The 25,120-nt window shown below is 39.8% G+C and overlaps 1 protein-coding gene and 1 non-coding gene across 2 annotated transcripts in view; both read right to left on the bottom strand.

The window, feature by feature from the left end:
* The window catches only part of LOC135215652 (annexin A4-like), a 250,951-nt gene that overhangs the window by 126,987 nt on the left and 98,844 nt on the right, over nucleotides 1-25,120 (bottom strand). The gene's annotated exons all lie outside the window — the stretch shown is intronic.
* On the bottom strand, nucleotides 1,316-1,521 carry LOC135219369 (small nucleolar RNA U3). The gene has a single exon (XR_010315425.1). It is a non-coding gene; the product is annotated as a small nucleolar RNA U3 (small nucleolar RNA).

Here is a 25,120-nt window from a genome sequence, read left to right as displayed (position 1 = left end):
CAGGAATATTTCTCGCGATAGACTGATTTCCCCTCTTTTTCTGAATTTGTCACAGTCCAGCAAAAACAGGAGATGTAGTTCATCCCGGCCGTCACTGGATGACGCGTCCCCTAGGGGCTAGTTCATCAGGTCCAGGGTACGTTGGGCTCTCTCTGGGACAGGCATGGAGTATATCTTGATGACCTTCCTGTGGAGGACTTAGTATTTGATTTTTTCTGTCTGCATGTCTAGCCAAGGGGTAATTTTATTAAACACTTCCTCCAGCAGTGTTGTCATGGTGATATCTGGTTTGGTTTGTTCGTCTGTGACCTTGACTACACAGAAATGTAGCCCACAGGAACCATGACATGGTATTTTACTGCAACAATGGCAACAGCTTTACCGCCCAAGATATCACAGTTTTCGAAGGCGAGAGGGGGATCAAAGGATCTGTGAGTCCTCGAATTGACTTTCGAGTTCAGTGTCTGGCATTTTGACTCACACCAAAACACAAATTAAGCACCTTATTTAGTCTGTTAATGGTGTTCAGGGTTTGTCAGAAGTCAAAACTATATGCTTGATGTGAATCGTAAAATAGCTGTGCCAAACCGTTCGAATGTGGCAGAGCATAGCTGGGGAATGCTGTGATTAGTCCATTAGTGGCATGGGTGGTTTTCTGAGGAAGGAGCTTTCAGAAGCCTAAACTTTGTCACCGTATGGGTCACAAGTTGTGAGGTCGGAATGAGACAGAACCGAGTGTTAAGTGATTTATTACCTGGCCAAGCGGTATACATAGCAGTTTGCGGACAGAAACAGAGTGCCTGACCTCTGAGTCTCGCAACCCACACACAGACAGAGGAGAATTTGTTACTTAGTTAATAAAATGACAATAGCAAAAGACATAATGGACATACATTTTATTGGCGAAATGGCCAGGAAATTCTACATATAAATATATATGTAGATGTGATTCTTTCTGCTTTGCTAGATGAGATACACGATTATGATTAATGGATAAAGGTCTTTACACAACCAATATCATAAGTGAGACTAGGCAAATAAGACAGACACTTAGGGAGGCGTTTATTAATATCCTGAGACCAACTGCAGTGATAAAAATTACTCAATAGCTAAAAAGTGAAGCATTTGCAGAACGTAAAAACAAAGGAGGAAAAATTAATAAGAAAACTTGTTTTTAAAAGAAAAACAGAGTAAAATTCTTTGGTTTCCTAGTGGCTTACCTAATAGCCATACAGGGGTTGATCATTAGAGATTTTTATCCCATGAAGGGAAATTTAAAAGAAAATCATAGGATCCAATAGTGGATTGGAACTCAACCACTCAGCCTGTGACGTCCTCCTCCACTCAAGGGCGAGCCCATGAGGGAACGGTCTTCAATGCTCAGGAGTAACTTAATACTCAAGAGCCGCTTCCCGCTCAGAGGACGACACTCAACCTCGTCATCGTGGTTGAATTCATTCCGAGTTTTGGACTTAAACTCGTCAATCACACTATAGAATTGATCCTATGTAGTATGATCATACCCTCAGCCTCCCAGCTTCGACACCTCATCACACCGGATGCTGACTCTCACCATTATCACAGATAATTATGTTACTATGTATCGACAGGTTTATGTTTTAGTAAATTTGTGGTTTCTTCATGTTGTTGACATATTTTCTCTAAAATTATCAAATACAAAAATTTCAAAGTGAAGTCAAAGAACAGGAAAAGTTTTCTGCTCAGAAATTTTGTCATGAAAACGTACTTGGGTTAACAACGGATGATTTCACTACCAATCGACATGCCCTTGGCTCAAGTTAAAAACTACTACTTTTACCCTTCCCACAATTATAATGATTTGCATTTCATTTACATATATATATTACTAAATTGCTGGTTTTATAACGTATTGCAGTAATAATTCAGTATCTTTAAATTTTTTAATGATTCCACAGTTGGCTAAACACTAAAATACGCCAATGGTAGTATAATGAGAATCTTATGCTTAAGTTAGAAGTATTGAGGCAGAATGCAGTAACATTTATTTGATGGCGAATGCTAACTCGTCCTTCACAGTATCAGAGTTAACTAAACAGTATGAGTGTGCTGACTAAACATGGGGCAACGTAAAGAGTCGTGTCACATTATTCAAATAAACATTCGAGATGTGAATGGTAAAGAGAACACCGAGTGTAACACCTTTCTGGTCACTGGAAATTAGAATAAAACTTAAAATATTTAAACGGCTGAGAAGCTGTTTTCATGAGATATTTTCAGAACATAACTCTCTCTCTCTCAACAGATTTACCAATCACGACGTGTCAACGTATCTAAAGAACCCTACTGCATTCTTTTGTTTTGAAATTTTGAATAGATTGCAAAGAAACTACAATGTTTCCATTCACACTTTTATGTACCATTCTAGAAAGTCAAGTGTGCTTCCCATAGGGTTCTCATAACACTTTTAGCCACAACAGCAAAAATTATCCTGGAATCTTCTGGAAGACTTTTTGTAGCAACTTCCAGCACAGTAGTAAATGGGAAAAATTCTCTATCGCGAGAGTATATATAATATTCTATGGGGTCCACAATAATAAAAAAAAATGTTGCTAGTCCGTGTATAATTTTTAAAACTCTTTATACAAAAAAAAAGCTTTCGAACCCTTCCCTTGGTTCAATTTGGACTGAAGATAAACGTAGGGAAGGGTTCGAAATTTTTTGTAGTTTCAAAAATTATACACGTTTTAAAAATTATACACGAACTAGCAACATTTTTATTATTGTGGACCCTTAGAATAAAAGTGGTAGATGTTATAACACTAAGGAGGTGGATCCTAGCATGAAATTCTTCTGAGACACTCTCGTCAGAGATTCTTCTCATAAAGGGATCTCTTCCTTTCAAAGGGGATTTGAAGCGTTGCCCATTCCTTGGTGGAATTTTTCGAAAGCAGGAAGACTGTGGGAAATGGTTTTAATTCTGCCATTGACTTGTTTTCTAGTCACTGCAAAGTTCTGAAAATCTGCCTTCACATGGATAATTATTTTGAAAGTATGAATGGCAGTAGAGATCCATTTTCTGGTGACCTGATAAAGGGTGTCCTCTATAGCTTTTAATGCTATAGACTTGGGTAAGAGAACAATTTCTTTTTGTGGTTTCTCCATGTCTGGGGAAGGTCGTACCAGGTACCATTCTGTATTAAGGAATGCTGCCTCATCTCTTAATTCTACATGTACAACTTCGATCATAGTTTTTCTTTCATTATTTAGATACTTCCAATCGGGAGAGAAAGTGCACATTGAGGCATCTGGCCAAATTGATTGATTGATTGTGTATTATATCTGGCGTCACAACATCTGGGTAATTGACACCGAAATAAATTAAATATAAACAAATTAAATTTTTTATAAACTTCATATAAAAAGATCTATAAATATATTATATAAAAATTTTGTTCATATATAAGTTCTTACATAGACAATCTATGTATAATTTAAATTTGGTTAAGGAGGCCCGCCTCCCTCATTAAAATATATATCTGCTCTATATTACAATCCTTTCCAAGAATTGTAGCTAGGATAAAATTACCTACTCTGTCACGACCCCAAGACAGTAACCTATGTCTCAAATTCAAGAATCTGGGACATTCAACCAGCAAATGTCTCACAGTCAAGGGCACAGTACAGTTCTCGCAAAACGGAGGATTTTCACGAGACATCAAGAACCCATGGGTGAGTCTTGTATGTCCAATCCTCAATCGGCACAACATCGTTTCTTGTCTCCTTGGCATATACGGATATGACCAAGGAGACACTGATGACGTGATACTATGCATTTTTTGATTATTTAAAATATCCTCCCACTGGGACTGCCAACATTTTTTAACTCTCTGACCTACTAGAGGATACAAATCCCGATATGGTAGTAGCATCTTGTGGGTTCTGAGGAGCTGACTGCAGACTTTGCAAGTTGGTCAGCTTTTCTCATTCCCAGCCACCCCAACATGGAAGGCACCAACAGCAACTTTATTTCTTTCCCTCTTCTTTTAGTAAAAGCAGCCATTCCAATATATCTAAAATCAGAGGGTTTAAAGGGTTAAAATTTCAGTGACTGAAGAACACTTCTTGAGTCACAATATATAATAAAATTATTTTCTTTTCATTCCGAATTAAAACTTCCTTTAAAGCTTTTAAAATTCCATATAGTTCTGCTGTAAAAATCGATGCAACAGATGATAACCTGCCACTTCTCTCTACATCAGGGAAGGCTACACCAAAGCCTACGCCAGCATCTGACTTTGAGCCATCCGTGAAAACTGCAATGGAGTCATCATGTTGCACGGAATGTTCTAAAAATATTGACCGCATGGCCTCACTGGACAATTCTGTCTTGGTAAAGTTAAAATATCTACAAAATTTTACCTCTGGAAAGTTCCAGGGGGGACTAACTGAATATTTTGCTGGTAAAATCTCGATTCTTGGCATATTTCATTCACGGACAATAAAATTTACTCTAAAAGCAAATGGATGAGGTTGCTGATTTTCATAAAACTGCCAATGCCTTTAATTTTTCATACAAATGCTGGTTAAAGACCTAGGTAGCCTCTGGAATCTATACCAGCTCCGAACCAGCAGACGCTTGTAATGAAGATCCAGTGGCACCTCATCAGCATCTACAAGCATGCTCTCGGTGGGAGATGATTTAAATGCTCCTGTACATAATCGTATTCCTCCATGATGAATTGAGTTGAGCATTTTAAGGCTATTTGGCTTCGCAGAAGTGTACACCTCACACCCATAACTTAAATTTTGAAAAGACCAAGGCTTTATATAATCCCAACATCTGAGTTCGGTCTGCACCCCACGAAGTGTGAGACACGACTTTCAGCAAATTCATTGCTTTCAAGCATTTTGCCTTAACATATTTCAGATGTGGAATCCAAGTCAGCTTACTATCAAAAATCAAACCAAGAAACCTTGTTTCACCAACACAAGGAATTCTCTGCCTATGAATGAATAGATCTGGATCAGGGTGTATTCCCCTTATACGACAAAAGTGCATAGTTATCGTTTTACTGGCAGAAAATCTAAAACCATTAACCTCAGCCCATTTTACTATATTATCAATGCAGCCACTGCCATCCTTGATGCTGCAAAGGAAATTGACAGGTCATCTACAAATAGGGTATAGGTTATATCTGGGGGAATTATTTTAGAAACCCCATTGATTACCAAGGCGAACAAGGTTACACTTAAAACACTTCCTTGTGGTACTCCTTCTTCTTGATTGAACACATCTGACAATGTTGCTCCAACCTGAACCTGAAATATCCTATTTTTTAAAAAAGCCTTAATAAACAGGGGCAAATTGCCTCTCAGGTTACATTCATAAAGGACCCTCAAAATGCCATATCTCCATGTTGTATCATAAGCCTTCTCTAGATCAAAGAAAACGGTGATGTGATGCTGTTTGTTGGCAAAAGCTTCACATATTGAAGATTCCATTCGTACCAATACATCAGTTGTGGAGTGCATACTCCGAAAACCACACTGAGCAGGCGAAAGGTATTTACCTCTCTCCAAGTACCACATCAATCGTTGTGTGTTCACCATTTTTTCCATGATCTTACACAAACAAGATGTCAATGCAATAGGACGATAATTTTCGTCTTGAACGGATCTTTTCCAGGTTTCAAATGGCAGTAATTTTAATTCTTCTCCCAAAGCTTGGGGAAGATATGTTCTCGGTAAATTCTGTTAATTAGGCTTAATATGAAAAGTCTGGTATTTTCAGGGTATGCTTAATCATTGAATATGTTATATCATCCAGTCAGGAGCTGATTCATTACATTTATCAAGGCCGATTCAAATTCTAATAATCGTAAAAGGAGCATTGTACTGCTCATGTCTTGAGGTATTAAAATCAATTTCGACCTGTTCCATTATCCGTCTTTGAGCTGATAGGGTCTATCATCATTTTTCTTAGCAACATTAGCAAAATGATTAGCAACTCATTTGCCACTAACTGGGGGTCTGCTACCTCGCAACCATTCACCTTGATAACTGGAGGTTGACAAGGAGTGAACTTGCCTGCTATTTTTCTAACTCTCTTCCAAACTAGGGTCAGAGGAGTTTTTGAATTTAGTGAAGATATGAAAAATTGTCCAAGATTCTTTTCGTGCTTTTTGATTTCCAAGCGAAAATGAGCTCTCGCTTTTCGAAATTCTACACGATAATACTCACATTTTCGTCTGCGGTATCTGGTGAAGGCAGATCTCATAGGTTCTATGGGTTTCCTGGCATTTACGAGTCCACCAGGGAACTGGTCGGCGGACAAATTTGCCTGAAGTCCTAGGTATAGATTGAAGACCAGCCGAGAACATTTTTGTATTCAAAAAGTCAAGAGCGTCATCTACACAGGGAAAGTCATCAGCAGAGTCATCTATTGAGCTGTGCTCCTGGAACGTTGACCAATCAGCTTTACCAATGTTCCATTTGGGTAGCCTTGAAGATGGAGGACTTGATATACACTCACCACTATTGGAAAATGGTCACTGGTAAATCTATCATTTATAGCTTTCCAAGTAAAGTCAATAAGGCAGTCATCACTACATACAGATAAATCAATTGCTGATAACGTGCCTGTTTGAACATGAAAATGCGTAGACTCCCCAGAGTTGAGGATCCCCACATTTTCATCTTCTATGATGGAACCTAAGCACCTTCCTCTTTGATTGGTGATGATATCACCCCAAAGAGGGTTTCTTCCATTCATATCTCCCAAAATCAGAAAAGGACGTGGTAACTGTTGAATAAGAGATTTGAATTCATTGATGGGGAAGACTTCGTTAGGTGGTAGATAGAGAGAGCATACTGTATATTTTCTTTGCAAATGGATCTGCACACCAATCACTTGCAATGCTGATTGAATAATAATAGGATTTTGTGGGGTGTCATTTCGAACATACAAAACAACACCACCATGGCTTCCAACATTTAAATTATAGGTGGAGTGATAGGATGTATCTCTCGTGGGCTGGGGCACATATTATTCCAATCATGGTCTCCTGCAGAACTATACAAACAGGAGACACTTCTGATATGAGCAGCCTTAACTCTTCCCATTTAGCTCTCAATCCCTGACAGTTCCACTGGAGAAAATTAATGAATTTTATTTTCCTTTAGAGGCTGTTACATTAGAGCCTCTTTTAAGAGCTTTCAGCTTACAACCTTGCTCTATTTTTCTGGAAGGGGACCGATTGTTTAGGGCTGCCTTCCTTTTTAGAGGGTTATCAGTCTCAGGAACAGCATCTGGCCAAGGATTATCAGTATTATCAGGGGTGAAGATAGGTTATTATGTTTTGATCTGAAGTTGTAGTCTGAACTGGGCATTTTGACGTTTCTCGTCTGAATTCTAACATTAGGCGTTGTTTGGAGTTTTGTGGTCCACACTAGCCATTTTGATGTTTCCAGTCTGAATTCTAACATAGACTTTGTTTGGTCATCATTTGTAACTGCTCTCGCTTGGCAGTTACAGGATGCCAAACTTTTAATTTCCTTTTCAGATTCATATGATGTTACTCATGATTTCCTTACACCATTGATCAAATACTGCAAACTGTGTATCCTGTTTGGAGGAGCTTGTGTAATCTGGCTAAGCTTCACCAACTGAACTGTTACTGCCTGTTACCCGGGGGGGCAGAAATCGTGGGTGAGTTACTGTTCCCCTCCAAAAATGTAGTCATTTCCATTGGGGTTAGGTGGATCCTAGTATCCCTTTTCTGGAAGGGATCTTGTCCAGCTGTTCAGCTTCTGACAGCTGCAAGAGGGATAAAATTTCTTCAAGTATCCCTTTTGGAGGTAGAAGGTTTCTTCCATGTTTAGCCGAATCGTTTGTCAATGATCCTTCTGGGTTCAGCAAGGTCATTTCAGTGGCAATATCAACATCATTTTTCTTTGCAAGAATATCATCACCAAGTGAGGATTCCTCTACTTCCTCTGCAGGGTCTGGGAGGTATTGGGATTGATGTTACTGAGTTTTGGTCCAAACAAAGATCTTCTGAGAAAGGGTTAAATAGCTGCTGCCAAAGTTCTGCCAAAACGATATAATCTCCCCCTTCTTCAACCTTGTTGGGCACTAGGACCCATCAAGAAAGCTTAAGAGCCAGGCTAAAAAGTCAATATGCAGCACCCCATGCCAGGGGAAACTTTGAGGTTGGCCAGTTTAAGAAAAAAAAATCAATGGAACGAGAAATATAAGCAAATGCACAAGGTATAAAAATATTCTAAAAAAAATTATAGGACCTAGGTTCTACAAAAGTTGAAAATCGCCATTTACAATTTGTGGAGCCTCTTTTACAAGACAATAGTAAATTTTAATAAGTTATTCATGTTTTTTTCTAACAGATAAATTTATTTTAATTTGTAAATTATAATTACAACTAATACAATATCAAAACAGATAAGAACTAAAATCGGTAACAAATTCTTAGTATATTTGTAAAATATTCTCGCAGATTGATAAGTTTGAAGATCCAGAAACTTTTTCATATTATACATGGGCTTTCTAATTTTTCTTTGCAAAATTACGATTATAACTGGCATACTCTCATACAAGATAAGAACTAAACCCAATAACAACCCCTTAGTATATTAACGAGCAAATTTACAAAAAGATGTCATGTGAGAAAGAGAGGCAGTACATGTTCTTTTGAAGTCAAGATCACAACTTGACCGAAATGACCAAAACGGCCGGAAAGACCGGAACGACCAAAAAGCTTACTGGGAAGGCTAGCCTAGTCAGTAGCTATTAACAGGGAGGCGTGAGGAAACCAAAGATGCCATTGATCCACTTTAATAACAATAATAATAATATTATAATTATCATTTTTTAAGAAGCCCATCAAGATACTATACTTGTTATACGTATTAACAGTCCGAGGAAGCATCACAAACCTCGGTTTGTTTATTTCTTTATTTGTTTATCAAAACAGTTAATAATTAGGTGGGTAATAAATTAACTAAAGATTTGGGCCAGACAAAAATTCTTTTATCTGTTAATAATAATAATAATAATAATAATAATAATAATAATAATAATAATAATAATAATAAATAATAATAAATGCCAAACTGGAAAACCCCAGGTCCCGATGAAGTCCATGGATACTGGCTCAAAAACTTCAAGGCCCTACATCCACGAATAGCAGAACAACTCCAGCATTGTATCTCAAATCACCAAGCACCCAAATGGATGACCACAGGAAGAACATCCTTAGTACAAAAAGACAAGAGTAAGGGAAATATAGCCAGTAACTACAGGCCTATCACCTGCCTACCAATAATGTGGAAGTTACTAACAGGTATCATCAGTGAAAGGCTATACAACTACCTAGAGGAGACAAACACCATCCCCTACCAACAGAAAGGCTGCAGAAGGAAGTGTAGGGGCACAAAAGACCAGCTCCTGATAGACAAAATGGTAATGAAGAACAGTAGGAGAAGGAAAACCAACCTAAGCATGGCATGGATAGACTATAAGAAAGCCTTCGACATGATACCACACACATGGCTAATAGAATGCCTGAAAATATATGGGGCAGAGGAAAATACCATCAGCTTCCTCAAAAATACAATGCGCAACTGGAATACAATACTTACAAGCTCTGGAATAAGACTAGCAGAGGTTAATATAAGGAGAGGGATCTTCCAGGGCGACTCACTGTCCCCACTACTCTTCGTAGTAGCCATGATTCCCATGACAAAAGTACTACAGAAGATGGATGCCGGGTACCAACTCAAGAAAAGAGGCAACAAAATCAACCATCTGATGTTCATGGACGACATCAAGCTGTATGGTAAGAACATCAAGGAAATAGATACCCTAATCCAGACTGTAAGGATTGTATCTGGGGACATCAGGATGGAGTTTGGAATAGAAAAATGCGCCTTAGTCAACATACAAAAAGGCAAAGTAACGAGAACTGAAGGGATAAAGCTACCAGATGGGAGCAACATCAAACACATAGATGAGACAGGATACAAATACCTGGGAATAATGGAAGGAGGAGATATAAAACACCAAGAGATGAAGGACACGATCAGGAAAGAATATATGCAGAGACTCAAGGCGATACTCAAGTCAAAACTCAACGCCGGAAATATGATAAAAGCCATAAACACATGGGCAGTGCCAGTATTCAGATACAGCGCAGGAATAGTGGAATGGACGAAGGCAGAACTCCGCAGCATAGATCAGAAAACCAGGAAACAAATGACAATACACAAAGCACTACACCCAAGAGCAAATACGGACAGACTATACATAACACGAAAGGAAGGAGGGAGAGGACTACTAAGTATAGAGGACTGCGTCAACATTGAAAACAGAGCACTGGGGCAATATCTGAAAACCAGTGAAGACGAGTGGCCTAAAGAGTGCATTGGGAAGAAGGGACTAATAAAAGTAGACGAAGACCCAGAAATATACAGAGACAGGAGAAAGACAGAAAGAACAGAGGACTGGCACAACAAACCAATGCACGGACAATACATGAGACAAACTAAAGAACTAGGCAGCGATGACAATTGGCAATGGCTACAGAGGGGAGAGCTAAAGAAGGAAACTGAAGGAATGATAACAGCGGCACAAGATCAGGCCCTAAGAACCAGATATATTCAAAGTACGATAGACGGAAATAACATCTCCCCATATGTAGGAAGTGCAATACGAAAAATGAAACCATAAACCACATAGCAAGTGAATGCCCGGCACTTGCACAGAACCAGTACAAAAAGAGGCTGATTCAGTGGCAAAAGCCCTCCACTGGAGCCTGTGCAAGAAACATCAGCTACCTTGCAGTAATAAGTGGTACGAGCACCAACCTGAGGGAGTGATAGAAAACGATCAGGCAAAGATACCTCTGGGGACTATGGTATCAGAACGGATAGGGTGATCGTGCAAATAGACCAGACGTGACGTTGATTGACAAAGTCAAGAAGAAAGTATCACTCATTGATGTCGCAATACCATGGGACACCAGAGTTGAAGAGAAAGAGAGGGAAAAAATGGATAAGTATCAAGATCTGAAAATAGAAATAAGAAGGATATGGGATATGCCAGTGGAAATCGTACCCATAATCATAGGAGCACTAGGCACGATCCCAAGATCCCTGAAAAGGAATCTAGAAAAGCTAGAGGCTGAAGTAGCTCCAGGTCTCATGCAGAAGAGTGTGATCCTAGAAACGGAACACATAGTAAGAAAAGTGATGGACTCCTAAGGAGGCAGGATGCAACCCGGAACCCCACACTATAAATACCACCCAGTCGAATTGGAGGACTGTGATAGAGCAAAAAAAAAAAAATAATAAAATAATAATAATAATAATAAAGACTATACAGCCAACTAAGAGGGGAAGACAACCACCCAGAAATTCCTGAAGCCGAACCAAGTAAGAGACTCTGGGAAAACATATGGAGCAATCCGGTATCAACAACAACAAACATACAACATGGCTCCAGGAAGTCAAGAAGAAGAAACAGGGAGAATAAAACAAAGATTCACAGAGATCACGACAGACACAGTCAGACACCAACTAAAGAAAATGCCAAACTGGAAAACCCCAGGTCCGATGAAGTCCATGGATACTGGCTCAAAAAACTTCAAGGCCCTACACCCACGAATAGCAGAACAACTCCAGCATTGTATCTCAAATCACCAAGCACCCAAATGGATGACCACAGGAAGAACATCCTTAGTACAAAAAGACAAGAGTAAGGGAAATATAGCCAGTAACTACAGGCCTATCACCTGCCTACCAATAATGTGGAAGTTACTAACAGGGGTATCATCAGTGAAAGGCTATACAACTACTAGAGGAGACAAACACCATCCCCTACCAACAGAAAGGCTGCAGAAGGAAGTGTAGGGGCACAAAAGACCAGCTCCTGATAGACAAAATGGTAATGAAGAACAGTAGGAGAAGAAAAACCAACCTAAGCATGGCATGGATAGACTATAAGAAAGCCTTCGACATGATACCACACACATGGCTAATAGAATGCCTGAAAATATATGGGGCAGAGGAAAATACCATCAGCTTCCTCAAAAATACAATGTGCAACTGGAATACAATACTTACAAGCTCTGGAATAAGACTAGCAGAGGTTAATATCAGGAGAGGGATCTTCCAGGGCGACTCACTGTCCCCCACTACTCTTCGTAGTAGCCATGATTTCCCATGACAAAAGTACTACAGAAGATGGATGCCGGGTACCAACTCAAGAAAAGAGGCAACAAAATCAACCATCTGATGTTCATGGACGACATCAAGCTGTATGGTAAGAGCATCAAGGAAATAGATACCCTAATCCAGACTGTAAGGATTGTATCTGGGGACATCAGAATGGAGTTGGAATAGAAAATGCGCCTTAGTCAACATACAAAAAGGCAAAGTAACGAGAACTGAAGGGATAAAGCTACCAGATGGGAACAACATCAAACACATAGATGAGACAGGATACAAATACCTGGGAATAATGGAAGGAGGAGATATAAAACACCAAGAGATGAAGGACACGATCAGGAAAGAATATATGCAGAGACTCAAGGCGATACTCAAGTCAAAACTCAACGCCGGAAATATGATAAAAGCCATAAAACATGGGCAGTGACCAGTAATCAGATACAGCGCAGGAATAGTGGAATGGACGAAGGCAGAACTCCGCACCATAGATCAGAAAACCAGGAAACAAATGACAATACACAAGGCACTACACCCAAGAGCAAATATGATATTTTCATGATAAAATAAAGTTTCACATATACTTACCGAACAGTTACATAGCTTATAGCTTCTTACTACGGCAGTCGAAATTCAAATGTTGGGCGCCAGCGGCGTTGCTATCTTAAGTATAGGTGATACAAGACCCGCCCACATCCGGAACCCTGGGTAATGCTAGCCTTCTACCGTCAATTTTCGTTTAGAGCCGCCACGTCCATCTGTGGGGAGGTGGTGGGCTTTGATTGTGTAACTGTTCGGTAAGTATATGTGAAACTTTATTTCATCATGAAAATATCATTTTCACATAAGTGACTTACCGAACAGTTACATAGCTGAATCCAAACTACCCGGAAGGAGGGTAGATGGACTACATAAAAATGACAGTAAGACCACCATTAAACAGCAAATGTTGCAGTACCCTACCTTGTGAGAGAGCAGCTGCAGGAGAATACTGCCTCTGGTTGGCGCTCTCATCACTCGTAGGAGACGTGGCAGTATAGGCCAGGGTCGTCCCTACTTAGTGGGATTTTGTAACCATGGACAAGACCGTTGGTTGACAAAATATTAAAAAAACAGATAATGCCCTTGCCCTGGGCTTCAGAAACCAGATAAAAAACAAACAGACCATCACCTATACCAAAAATAATGACATACTCAAAAGTAATAAATAAGATCTGGAGGGTTCTCAAAGTACTATGAGCCTCCAGTCTGCCCACGACTCAACAACCTATACAAGGCGAGGAGACAGTAGAGGATAGAAAGTTCCCTATGTTTCCTTTCCCAACACATGCCCGCTACGACAAAGGACCCCAATTTACAACACTATCATAGGTAACCTCTACATTCTTCAGGTAAAATGAGGCGAACACAGATCTCGATCTCCAAAACGTAGATTGAAGAATCGAGGAAAGCGACATATTGTGCTTGAAGCTTAAGGATGTCGCCACTGCACGTATTTCATGTGCTTTCACCTTAAGCACATTTAGAGTCTGATCTTGGACTTGAGAGTGTGACTCCAGTATCAGACTTCTCAAAAAGAACGAAATAGCGTTCTTGGAGAGGGGTTTTGCAGAATTCGTAACCGAACACCAAAGTCGGTCGGAATTACCTCTAACGGATTGTGTCCTTGACAGGTAACATTTCAGAGCTCTGACAGGACATAGTAAATATTCTTCAAGTCCATCGGACCCACTATATTAGATAATCCCTTAAGTACAAAAGATTTAGGCCATGGGTTAGAGGGAGATTCGTTCTTTGCTAAAAATTTGTTAACAAAAGAACAAACCGCATTACGATTTTTGAACCCCACCTCTTTGTGGATGGCTTGTAACTCACTCACTCTTCCTGCTGTAGCCAAAGCGAAGAGAAAAAGTGCCTTCCTCGTTACATCTCTCAAAGACGCTTCACGAAGTGGCTCGAATCGTGAAGACATCAGAAAAGTTAAAACTACTTCCAAGTTCCAGTCCACACTATCCTTCTTGGATACTTTTACTGTATTAAAAGATTTAATTAAATCTCCAATATCCTGGTTAGAGGAGATGTCAAGCCCTCTATGCTTAAACACTGAGGACAGCATAGCTCTGTACCCTTTAATTGTCGATACCGACAAGTTCTTAACTTCTTTAAGGTACAGCAAAAATCAGCTATTTCTGTCACAGAGGTTTTAGAAGACGAGAAATTATGTCTTCGCACCACGTCCTAAAGACTCCCCACTTTGAATGGTAAAGCTTGGCAGAAGAGCTTCTTCGACAGTTAGCAATAGCCTCTGCCGCTCTACGAGAAAACCCCTTCGCTCTGACGAGTTTCCGGACAGTCTGAACCCTGTCAGTGACAGAGCGGGACAAATTCTGATGATACCTGTCGAAGTGGGGCTGTTTGAGTAGCCGAGGATACTGAGGAAGAAGTCTGGGATGGTCTATAACCAACTTGAGAAGGTCTGGAAACCACTCTTTCCTGGGCCAGAATGGTGCTACCACGTCATTGACACATTTTGATGTGAGAGGAACTTGTTCAACACCTCTCTGATCATTCCAAATGGGGGAAAGGCGTAAACGTCTAGACCCGTCCAATCCTGAAGCATTGCGTCGGTCTTCCAAGCAAGAGGATCTGGAACTGGGGAACAAAAGATCGGAAGTCGATTGTTCCTCGACGTGGCAAACAGATCCACTGAAGGTCTTCCCCAAAGTTTCCACAGTTCCTGACAAATTTTGTCTTGCAATGTCCACTCCGTGGGAAGAACTTGGTTTTACTCGACTGAGTTCGTCTGCCAGTACATTTAACTTCCCCTCCTGTACCAAAACTCGGAACGAGGGAAATATCCCGATCTTGAGACCAGAGAAGGAGATCTTCTGCGACTTTGTTGAGGGAGAATGAATGGGTTCCTCCCTGATTCCTGATATAAGATAGAGCGGTGGTGTTGTCGGAGTATACTGCCACTCTCTTTCCCACGACCAAAGGAGCGAATGCTTGCAGGACCGAACCAAATCGCCTTCAACTCCTTCATGTTGATGTGATTCAACCTCTCTTTCTCTGACCATAATCCTGAGATCTTTTTGGTCCCTAGGAGAGCTCCCCAACCTCTGTCCGATGCGTCGGAGTATAATTCTACGTCTGGGTTCCTTAATGTCAGGGAGAGACCCTCTTGCAATCTTTCCCTCGACATCCACCATCTCAAGTCGTTCTTGATCTCTTCCGACACTGGGAACGAATACGTGTCTGGTTGAGACTTCCGACACCAACTCGCTTTGAGATAAAACTGAAGAGATCTCATGTGAAGACGACCCAACTTTACAAACGTCTCTACTGATGATAAACGTCCCTAGAAGACTCATCCATTCCAAGGCGGAGGAGGACTGACGATTCAGGAATTGGCTCACTTTTTTGAGGCAAGATTCTATTCTTTTCGGGGACAGAAAAACCCGAAAAGTCTGAGAGTCCAGAATCATCCCCAAATAGGGGATCTTCTGGGACGGCACTAATTGAGACTTCTCCAGGTTGATGAGAATTCCCAATTGACTCGCTAATGACAGTGTCTTCCGTAAATCCTTCACGCACTGTGTCCTCGAACCCGATCTGAGAAGCCAGTCGTCCAGGTAAAATGCTGCATTTATGCCCAACATATGCAGCCATTTCCCCAATGGAGCAAGAACACGAGTAAATACTTGAGGGGCCGTCGAAAGGCCGAAACAAAGGGCTCTGAATTGATACGTCCTCCCTTCGAACACAAATCTCAGGAACTTCTTTGAACTCTGGTGAATCGGGACATGAAAGTAGGCGTCCTTCATGTCCAGGGACACCATCCAATCGCCTGGGCGAAGTGCCGACATCACAGAATGATTTGTTTCCATATTGAACTTTGTCTTCAGCACAAAAAGGTTCAATGCGCTTACATCTAGCACTGGCCTCCAACCTCCCGAGGCTTTGGGAACTACAAAGAGTCTGTTGTAGAATCCCTGAGAACTGTCGAGGACTTCCTCTATTGCTCCCTTCTTGATGAGTGCATTGACCTCTGCTGCTAAAGCCAAAGCTCTCTCTGATCCTGGAGAATATGCTGTTAAGCTGATTGGTGTATCGGAGAGAGGAGGATCTAAAACAAAAGGAATCGAGTATCCCTCTCGAAGAACTTGAACTACCCATTGCTCTGCACCTCTTCGACTCCATTCTTCCCAAAAAAGATGGAGTCGACTTGCCCCTACTTGCACGTGAAGGAACGGCTTCTCACTTGTCCGAAGGTTTGGGGGGAGGTTTCTTTGAGGACTTGTACTGTGGACGCAAATTAGTCCTGGGTCGTTGCCACTTAGGTTTATTCCCTCGAAAGGGATGCTTCTGAAGAGGAGAAGACTTAGCTCCTGTCGGAGTAGGCTCTTTCGGACGTCTGGAAGACTGAAGAAGGAGATCATTAGTAGATTTCTTTTCTAAATCCGATAGAATTTGTTGAATGGTTTCTTCAGGGAAAAGATGAGATTTACAGAGAGGAGCAAACATGAGAGCCGACTTCTGGTTATTAGTGACTCCTTTAGACACGAAAGAACGCCACCTTTCTCTCTTCTTCATCACTCCCATTGTGAAAAGGGCTGCTAATTCTCCTGAACCATCTCTAACAGCCTTATCCGCACAGGACAGAACTCCTAACCAGTCTGTGGCCAAATCTTCTTCTAAAGACTGACAGTCTTCAATCTTGCGAGCTAAAGAGGCAATAGTCCAGTCCAAAAAACTAAATACCTCAAATACTTTAAAATATTCTTCACCAAATGGTCCAGCTCTGAAGAAGAAAACAAAATTTTAGCTGACGAAAAGCTGCTCTTCGGTGTGAGTCCACTAAACCGGAGAAGTCTCCCTGGGAGGAGGCAGACACTCCCAAAGAAGGAACTTCTCCAGTTGCGTAGAAGTGATACGCTTTACTCTGAAGCTTAGAAGGTGGGAAAGCAAACGAAGCCTTACCTGTTTCCCCTCTTCTTAGAAAGCCACTCTGTGACTCCTTAAGGGCCTGCTTCGAGGACTGAGAAAGAACCAGTTTAGGTAGACACGAATACGCTGTCTTCCTATCTTTAACGAACATTGAAGGCGGTGAAGACGGAGAAGCAGGTTCAAAGTAATCTGGATAAGTGACAGGAAAAATTTAAGAAGACTCGAATAAGCCGACGAATCCTTGTCATCTTGATCCAAAGCTTCCTCTTCAGACTGCACGGAAGCAGAGTCGAATTCAGGCTTATGTTCTACCCCGGTGGAGGATTTCAACAAACTCATAAGATCCTGGAAATGCTTCTTAAATGGAGCTAAGGTAGAATCGTCTAACACTGTAGAAGTCGATGGTCTTTCAGTCGAAGAACGATTCTTTCTAACAGTGAAGTCTCCGCACCACGAGTCGACACAGGCGAACAACCAGTCGAAATTCCTATCGACTCACGGCGAGGGGAGTCGAACAAAGACGAGCGAATACGCTTCTCTGGACAGTAATACGGAGTCGAATGAGGCGACCGAGCCGAAACTGCGACCGAGACTCGCTTGGAGAGTCGAGCGATCGTGAATTATCACAAAGTTTAGTCCGAGAGCCATTGCTTTTAGCCGAAAAATGCGACTGCGGAGGAGATTCACTAAATTATCACATCCGGAGCAAACTACACGAAGGTTGAGGACTCCAATGCCTCTTAGACTTCTTAACAGGAGTCGGTGACGAATCACCCGCAAGAATCGAATGTCTTTTTAACGGTCGAGACACCAAATCACCTCGCCTTTTGCGCACTGGCGATTGCACTTCCGAATCAGAAGACAGACGAGAATCACAAACACTAACACCTTTCCACATCTTTTTGGACGACACCTCCGTCGACGGCTGACCGTGGGCAAACTCCCCCAGACTCCTTACGACCTCCGGTATGTCTTCTCCCGGTTGCGGGGGAGCGGGACAGTGACCTTCGTCTGGGAGTCGAGGGGGAACGGACAACCGCCTCCTCAGGCGCAACATTAACACTTTGCACTGCACTAGATTTCACTGTACTATCTACGAAAGCTTTAAAAAGACTTCCTAACTTCATACTGATTCAGCTAACACTTCGAACTTTTTATCCATCTTAGACTCAAGCAAGGCAATGGTGTTGGGTTCGGAAACATGGGCAACTTGAACAGGGGGTGGTAATCAAAGGAGAAGTAGGAGGACTATTAATTGGAGAAATATTCTCTAATAAAGGAGAGGCAAGAGAAGACTTATTTGTCTCCGAAGGAACAGGAGTAGTTTCTAACCTATCTTACTACTAGCCCAAGAAAGCTGCCTTCCTCTTCCTATCTTTCTCCATTTTCTCAGCATGCGATCTAAACCGCCTTCCATCCCTGTTCATACCAATTCTTTTACATTCATCACATGTCACATCCATACCATTACAATTTTGTCCTCTGCATTTAGTGCACTTAGAGTGCGGATCGTGACATAACTTAGCTAATCTTGTTTTGCAGCCAGCGCTGCAAAACCTTACAGCAGATGAACTAGAATCTGACATAATTAGCAATAATGACGAAAAAACTGAATAGAGATAGCTAACTGGCAAGAAAAAACCAAAAACTTGTACATCACCAAACAAAAACCAAATCCAAAATGGCGACGCAGGAGACTGCAGCGAAAATCTCACAGGTGTTACCCCGTGAGCGGCAGAACGAAAATTGACGGTAGAAGGCTAGCAGTACCCAGGGTTCCCGGATGTGGGCGGGTCTTGTATCACCTATACTTAAGATAGCAACGCCGCTGGCGCCAACAATTTGAATTTCGACTGCCGTAGGTAAGAAGCTATAAGCTATGTAACTGTTCGGTAAGTCACTTATGTGAAAACGGACAGACTATACATAACACGAAAGGAAGGAGGGAGAGGACTACTAAGTATAGAGGACTGCGTCAACATTGAAAACAGAGCACTGGGGCAATATCTGAAAACCAGTGAAGACGAGTGGCTGAAGAGTGCATGGGAAGAAGGACTAATAAAAGTAGACGAAGACCCAGAAATATACAGAGACAGGAGAGACAGAAAAGAACAGAGGACTGGCACAACAAACCAATGCACGGACAATACATGAGACAGACTAAAGAACTAGCCAGCGATGACAATTGGCAATGGCTACAGAGGGGAGAGCTAAAGAAGGAAACTGAAGGAATGATAACAGCGGCACAAGATCAGGCCCTAAGAACCAGATATGTTCAAAGTACGATAGACGGAAATAACATCTCTCCCATATGTAGGAAGTGCAATAGGAAAAATGAAACCATAAACCACATAGCAAGTGAATGCCCGGCACTTGCACAGAACCAGTACAAAAAGAGGCATGATTCAGTGGCAAAAGCCCTCCACTGGAGCCTGTGCAAGAAACATCAGCTACCTTGCAGTAATAAGTGGTACGAGCACCAACCTGAGGGAGTGATAGAAAACGATCAGGCAAAGATCCTCTGGGACTATGGTATCAGAACGGATAGGGTGATACGTGCAAATAGACCAGACGTGACGTTGATTGACAAAGTCAAGAAGAAAGTATCACTCATTGATGTCGCAATACCATGGGACACCAGAGTTGAAGAGAAAGAGAGGGAAAAAATGGATAAGTATCAAGATCTGAAAATAGAAATAAGAAGGATATGGGATATGCCAGTGGAAATCGTACCCATAATCATAGGAGCACTAGGCACGATCCCAAGATCCCTGAAAAGGAATCTAGAAAAGCTAGAGGCTGAAGTAGCTCCAGGTCTCATGCAGAAGAGTGTGATCCTAGAAACGGCACACATAGTAAGAAAAGTGATGGACTCCTAAGGAGGCAGGATGCAACCCGGAACCCCACACTATAAATACCACCCAGTCGAATTGGAGGACTGTGATAGAGCAAAAAAAAAAAAATAAAAAATAATAATAATAATAATAATAATAATAATAATAATAATAAAATAATAAGTCAATTAAGTGTTTAACCATTCTATTGCCACATGATCACAATGGAGAATAACACTGTATTAGTAGTACCATGGCATGATACCCTACATAGCTAGTTGCTAAAACTAGCGGCCACCATCATACAATACAAAACAAATGTCAGCCGATGTCATGTTTAATTACAATTATAAAACAAATATAAACAGTAAGTAAACAAGTTTACAATTATAAAACAATTAAGTAAACCAGTTTACAATTATAAAACAAACATATCTAAGGTCGTTTCAGTTGTTTCTTGGGGCACTTTGGTCCTTTCAGTCATTTTGGTCGTTTCTGTAAATAGCGAGACCCCCCGAGATGCCTGCTTTCTTGATCTTGGCTGGTCTAAAATGCCAAAAGAGAATTTATGGACCAAATAGTAGTAATGGAACCTGTTTCCTGCCCGATTCCCCCAAATCAGTGGCATGGGATCTCACTACTTGCCATACAACCTAAAAGACCGAAATGGCCCATGAAACAGCTGAAACAGCCCTATGTAGGTATGTTTGTTCTATAACAGTACACTTGTTAAATTACTGTGTAATAGCAGTCCCCGCCTTACAACGTTCCGAGGTAACGCCACTTTTTAATTATACTAATCAGAAAGTATTTCCAGGTTTATGACGCTTGTTCCAGGGTTACGACTCGAAAAAGGCAAAATAATCAATGTTTTAATTTTTTATGAAAAATGCAATAAAAATGCAGTTTACATAGTTTTAAAAACACCCAAAGCATTAAAAGTAAGGTTTTCTTAGGATTTTGTACGACGATTTTTGGCCTACGAAACGTCTCGGGAATGGAATCCCCATAGTAAACCGGGGACTGCCTGTATATTTGTTTTATAATTGTAAACATTTTTTAAACCGTAATTAAACATTACATTGGCTGACATTTGTTTTGCATTATGCGTATGGTGGCTGCTAGTTTTAGCAAATAGTTATGAAGGCTACCAAGCCACTGTACTACTAATACAGCATTGGCTGAAAAGGCAGCATGTGGACGGAAGCGTAGTGTCTGTTATGCACGCACGTACAAACAGTCAAAAAGGGGCAGGGCCCCCGCTATGAATGTTTCTTCACAGATAAAAACACATGAATAATATTACAGAAGGAACGGATTCCTGACATATATACAACAAACTAAAGGGCGGAAAATGCTCTACATTTTAGTTCCTGGAAGAAAAGAGAGGACATATGAATAGTATACAGATTTTTACAATGGAAGGGCAAACATTTGCCTGAATGTCATGCTTACAATACAGTGTCCGAATGTGACTTGTGGATTCAAACAGATTGTGTACCAAATGATAAGCCTCTAGAAGGAAGAAGTGGAGTGAGAGCTCTCGTTTAAAATTTTACTGTCCATCACGTGTTAGAGCTGAAAATAGTAGTTACAGCTGTGAGAAGTCTCTATCCATGTATGCAAATATTATTGTTAAATTATTATGTTGATAGTTTAAAAATATATTTTTTATTATCTCATACCACAATTGTCTGATATCATTATACACTAGACTATATTACAAAAAAAAGTTATTCTTATTGTCTAACTAGTGTAAAACATGCCAGTAATTAAATTGCTCTTATCACTGTACCTTCATCTTCAAGTACCCTTGGACTCTTTTATATTGTTTATTATGTTGACTGAATTACTTACAACCAACTAATTATAACACATTCTAAGTCAACCACTCCACCACTGAGCCATGGGGACATATTGATTAACAGGTAGCCTTTACATTCCCAGTTTTTTTTTATTTTTTTTTTTACCAAAACCTATTAGGGTTTGATGGAGCAAAAGAAATAGATATTCAGGAGTAAAAGCAGGTTTTTTGCCTTGACTGGTGTCAAGAGCAGTGAATGGCACATGGCCTGTATTTGCCTTTTAAAGTACTGTTGTTTTGTTTCTATCCCCCTTCAATAAAGAGATAAAGGAAAGAGGCAACACCTTAGCAGATGATAGAATGGTAGTTGAAGTATTTGGTTGTTATTTGTTAGGTGGCGTAACTGCAAGGCTAGTGGTACTGTACTGTAAGGAATAATTTTCCATACTTCATACCCAGCTAAAATACCATACAGTAATTTCGTATCATACCCTCAACAATGTTTCTGTACCGTACAATACGGTAAAAATAATTTAAGTCACATTTTAGTGTAATTCCGTTATTTTATTGTACCACAATTCCAAACTTTTATGGTACTATAAGCAAAATTAACTCAATATATACCAGTAAAACGTATAATACATAAATAATTCGTGAATACATAAATAATTCATGATGCAACAAGATCAATAATGGGCAGCAGACACATTCCTAATCAAGCCGAGTGAAGGAAGGTCATCCCGAATGGACAATATGGGATATTATGGTTGATGCTGTACACGTTTGTAATGTGTTACTTCAAGAAGTACACATAAACATACACATATCGATGTTAAAATACGGCATACATAGGTTCCTAACTGAAATGTTAAGTACCATAGTGATATACTTGTGCATTATGAAAACAGACAAATGTGCGTTAGTAATTGCTTAGTGATGACTGTAATAGAAGTGATCGCTAATTGAATAAGAAAATATCTTCATATGCAAAAAAAGATCATAGAGAAAATTGATAATTAACCCTTTAACGCCGATTGGACGTATTAAACGTCGATATAAATTGTCTGTTGGGTGCCGATTGGACGTATGGTACATCGATATAAAACAGTCTTTTTAAAAATTCGCGGAAAAAGAGTTATAGGCCTACTGGGGGAAAACTTTTGAATCACGCGCCTTGGGGGATGCTGGGAGCTCACGGATCAAGGCGTTGTTTTGTTTATAATTGTCACCAAGGCGCGCAAACGCGAATTTCTTTCTCCTTGCACTAAAAAGCATCAGCGACACATCTCAGAAATTATTTCGTCACTGACAATTTTTGCACCATTTTCTATTAGCCGTTACATGGAGTATTATATATGACAATGTGCGCAATTTCATGTAGAATACAACAACAAACAACTCATGGTTGTAGCTTTTATCAGTTTTGAAATATTTTCATATAAATAACGATAAGTGCCATAATTTCAACCTTCGGAAATGGTCGAAAAACGCAATTGTAAGCTAAAAAAACTTATATTCTAGTAATATTCAATCATTTACCTTCATTTTGCAACAAGTTGGAAATCTCTAGCACAATATTTCGATTTATGGTGAATTTATGAAAAAAACTTTTCCCTTATGTCGGCGCGGTAACTCTTCCGAAAAAATCATAAATTTTTTCTTCCGATTGTCGTAAGGTTTGCACCATTATAAATTAGTCGTTACATAAAGTTTTATATATGGAAATGTGCGCAATTTCATGTAAAATACAACTAAGAACCACCCATGGTTGTAGCTTTTATCAGTTTTGAAATATTTTCATATAAATAACGATAAGTGCCAAAATAACCTTTGGTCAACTTTGACTCGACCGAAATGGTTAAAAAACGGAATTGTAAGCTAAAACTCTTACATTCAAGTAATATTCAATCATCTATATTTACTTTGCAACAAATTGGAAGTCTCTAGCACAATATTTCGATTTATGGTGAATTTATGGGAAAAAATTTTTTTCCTTACGTCCGCACGGTAACTCTTCCGAAAAAAAATCAAGAAATTTTTTCGTCCGATTGTCGTAACGTTTGCACCATTTTAAATTAGCCGTTACATAAAGTTTTATATATGAAAATGTGCGCAATTTTGTGTAGAATACAATTAAACACAACCCATGGTTGTAGCTTTTATCAGTTTTGAAATATATTCATATAAATAACGATAAATGCCAAAATTTCAACCTTCGGTCCAATTTGACTCGACCGAAATGGTCAAAAAACGCAATTGTAAGCTAAAACTATTACATTCTAGTAATATTAAATCAATTACCTTTATTTTGCAACAAATTGGAAGTCTCTAACACAATATTTCGATTTATGGTGAATTTATGAAATAAACTTTTTTCCGCCCGGTAACTCTTCCAAAAAAATCATAAATTGTCGTAATGTTTGCACAATTTTAAATTAGCCGTTACATAAAGTTTTGTATATGAAAATGTGCGCAATTTCATGTAGAATATAACAAAAAACAACCCATGGTTGTAGCTTTTAGCAGTTTTGAAATATTCTCATATAAATAACAATAAATAGAAAAAATTCGTCCTTCGGTCAACTTTAACTCGACCGAAATGATCGAAAACTGCAATTGTAAGCTGCAACACTTACAGTCTAGTAATATTCAATCAATTACCTTCATTTTTCAACAAACGGAAAGTCTCTAGCACAATATTTCGATTTATGGTGAATTTTTGAAAACAGCTTTTTTTTACGTCCGCGCATTACGAATTCATGTATCATTTTGTGATAATATTTTCTCGGTATTGCCTTGATCGTTTTACAATGTGTTATATACCAAAATGATCGCAATTTAGTGTAAAATACAAATAAAAAAAATAACTCGTTAGCTTTAACCGTTTTGCTCACAGCGCGATTTGTATACAATTATATATGAAATATTTTTCGCGCTGTCATATATCCCATTATTTATTTATGATAATGATATTTTTTCATTTCTGATGGTTGCATACTAAACTCGAGAAACGATAGCGAACCAACAAGTGATATTCATCAAAAGTGTTATTCAGTTATAGCATTAAGCGAAGACCAAAGTGCAAAGATTAAAAGTTAGGTCGAACTAATCAATTAAGGTCAGAAGGGTAATGGGATATATGGGCGAGCAGAATCCTCGACCTCACACACTGACCTCTTACAAGATGTTACAATGAAGTCATAACAGCCATCGAATGAAACGCATTGAAAAGTAGAGCATGAATAAAAGTGGAAAAATGAACTCTTAGACAAAAGGTGAGAAACTTAAATTGTAAATAGGCATTGAATGAAGA

The sequence above is a fragment of the Macrobrachium nipponense genome, chromosome 19 (genome assembly GCF_015104395.2).
Source record: "Macrobrachium nipponense isolate FS-2020 chromosome 19, ASM1510439v2, whole genome shotgun sequence".
NCBI classification, from domain to species: Eukaryota; Metazoa; Arthropoda; class Malacostraca; order Decapoda; family Palaemonidae; genus Macrobrachium; species Macrobrachium nipponense.
The sequence above is the reverse complement of the archived record's forward strand: the minus strand, read 5'-3'. Positions and strand labels throughout refer to the sequence as shown.